Source organism: Tenrec ecaudatus, chromosome X (assembly GCF_050624435.1).
Source record: "Tenrec ecaudatus isolate mTenEca1 chromosome X, mTenEca1.hap1, whole genome shotgun sequence".
Classification (NCBI taxonomy): Eukaryota; Metazoa; Chordata; class Mammalia; order Afrosoricida; family Tenrecidae; genus Tenrec; species Tenrec ecaudatus.
This window is the reverse complement of record NC_134548.1, coordinates 126,346,746-126,349,382: the sequence shown is the minus strand read 5'-3', so window position 1 is coordinate 126,349,382 and position 2,637 is coordinate 126,346,746. Positions and strand designations below refer to the sequence as shown.

Sequence of the window (2,637 nt, the reverse complement as noted above, 5' to 3'; positions counted from 1 at the left end):
TTCTGAACATGAAATCCAGGATAGGTAGAAGATCTATAAGAGGCAATAACTACATTGGTAATTGTCTAAAAGCATGACAGGGGAGTGGGGGGTGGGGGAATGGAGCGCTAACGAGTATGAAAAGAAAATATTCTGAAATTGTGATTATTGTGCAAACTTTCTTGTGGGGAGATGAATCAGTCAGAGTGCAGGGAAGCAACGATGAAACATATAACTTTCCTCTAGTTCTTAAATGTTTCCTCGCCCCCCCCCACTGTCATGATCCAAATTCTACCTTGCAAATCTGGCTAGACCAGAGAATGTACATAGGTACAGAGGGCAACTGGAAACACAGGGAATCCAGGACCAATGACTCCTTCAGGACCAGCAGTGAGAGTGGCAATGTCTGGAGGGTGGAGAGAATGTAGGTTAGAAAGGGTGAACTGATTACAAGAATCTACGTATAGCCTCCTCCCTGGGGAAGGGACAGCAGAGAAGAAGGCTGGGGGAGACATAGGACAGTGTAATACATGACAAAGTAAGAATAATTTATGAATGATGAAGGGTTCACAGGGTGGGGGAAATGGGGAGGGACGGGGGAAAATGAGCAGCAGATATTAAGGGCTCAAGTAGAAGGCAAATGTTTTGAGAATGATGATGGCAACAAATGTACTTATGTTCTTGACACAATGGATGGATTGTGATAAGAATTGTATGAGCCCTCAATAAAATGATTAAATTAAAAAAAGAAAAGAAAAAATATGTTTAAAAAGATTGAACATGTGAAATGTATGCCAATAAAAACAATTCCAATCTTTCCCAAAATACCATCCAATTTTGATGCTATCATTGTAAGATATTTGGGTTGTGTTTATTTAGACTTCCTCCTTTTGTGTTAAGTACACACTTAAGGATTTCTTTCTTTTTTTATGGAATGCTTCATGAATTTGCGTGTCATCCTTGTGCAGGGGCCATGCTAATCTTCTCTGTATCGTTCCAATTTTAGCACATGTGTTGCCGAAGCAAACACCACATTTAAGGTTTTCAAAGTGATTAGCAAAGTATTTGTTGAGAATTACTTTTTGTGTTCTTTACCTTCCTTATGGGTTCAATTTACTTCTTGAAGAAAAATGTTTTATTAGTCATTGTATTGTGAGGCTCTTACAAATCGTATAACAATTCATCATTCAATTGTATTAAGCACACTTGTACATATGTTGTCATCAACATTTCCAAAATATTTTCTTTCTGCTTGAGCCCTTGGTTATCAGCTGCTTTTTTTCCCACTCCCTCCCACTCTCATGAATCCTTGATCATTTATATATTATTATTGTTATTTCGTGTCATACACTGTCTGTTGTCTCCCTTCACCCACATTTCTGTTATCCATTCCCCTGGGGGGTGTCTATATCCAACCTTGTGATGGGTTCCTCCTTTCTCCCCCTCCCCCTATCACCCACCCTTCATGATATCATTATTCCCACTACTGTTCCTGAGGGTTTTATCTGTCCTGATTTCCATGTGTCAAGAGCTCTTATCTATACCAATATGCATACTCTGGTCTAGCCAGATTTGTAAGGTAGAACCAGGTCATGGTAGTGAGGTGGGGGAGTCGGGGGATGGGGGAAGCATTCAGGAACTAGAGGAATGATGTATGTTTTCTCAGGGCTATACTGCACCTATTGCTGAAATTTTTGTCTTGTTATATCTATGAGGGTTGGTGAATAGTAAATACCTGCAGCTTTTATATATCTATAATATTTTTATTTCTCACTCTAATGAACTGTATATACTTATTTTTAAATTGGGTGATGCTGCTTATTAACTGTTTGTCAAGAAATTAAAACAAGTCATAAATGAGACAATGTAGTAAGACAAAATATTGATGTAAAATACCAGAATTTTTAAATGTTTATTTTGAATTGGGTAAAGTTTACATTTTTCCATTCAACAATTCATATGCATGTTGTTTCATGCCATTCATTGATGGCCATTCCCACAGTAGCATATCATGTATCCCAGTTTCTCTGTGTTTCCTGTTTGGATTCCTCCTAATGCTTTTGAACTTCATCCTTGGGAGAATGTAGCCCTTTTGATCTGAAATGGCTGATTATTCTAAGGAGTGCACACCTATTGCCTATTGTTTAGCTAAAAATTGAGCCACGGGGTTCATTTCTAGAACGGAAAGGTGACTAAGGGCCATAGTCCCAAGGTTCCACCAGTCTCTATCAGACCATTAAGCCTGGTCTTTTTTTTTTTTTAAATGATTTTGAGGTTTGTTCCACATTTTGCTCCTGCTATATCTAATGGGACCTTCTAATGCAGCGGTTCTCAACCTCTGGGTTGTGACCCCTTTGGGGGCTAAGGGACCCTTTCTCAGGGGTTGCCTGATTCATAACAATACCAAAATTACAGCTATGAAGTAACAGTGAAAATAATAATTTTATGGTTGGGGTGTCACCACAACATGAGGAAACTGTATGAAAGGGTCACGGCATTAGGAACGTTGAGAACCACTGGTCTAATGTGACCCTTTGCATAGCAGTTGGCAGCGGTAAATTATTCATCAAAGTTGAATGTCTTTCTGGACTATGCTATGCCATGTGACCTTGGTGTTCCTGAGACTATAGTCCTGAGCCCCTAGCCCAATGACTCATT

The 2,637-nt window shown here is 39.2% G+C and overlaps 1 non-coding gene across 1 annotated transcript; it reads right to left on the bottom strand.

Moving 5' to 3' along the window:
* Positions 1–902: 902 nt before the first annotated feature.
* LOC142435207 (U6 spliceosomal RNA) lies at positions 903–1,009 on the bottom strand. The gene has a single exon (XR_012781311.1). It is a non-coding gene; the product is annotated as a U6 spliceosomal RNA (small nuclear RNA).
* Between the last annotated feature and the right edge of the window lie 1,628 nt (positions 1,010–2,637).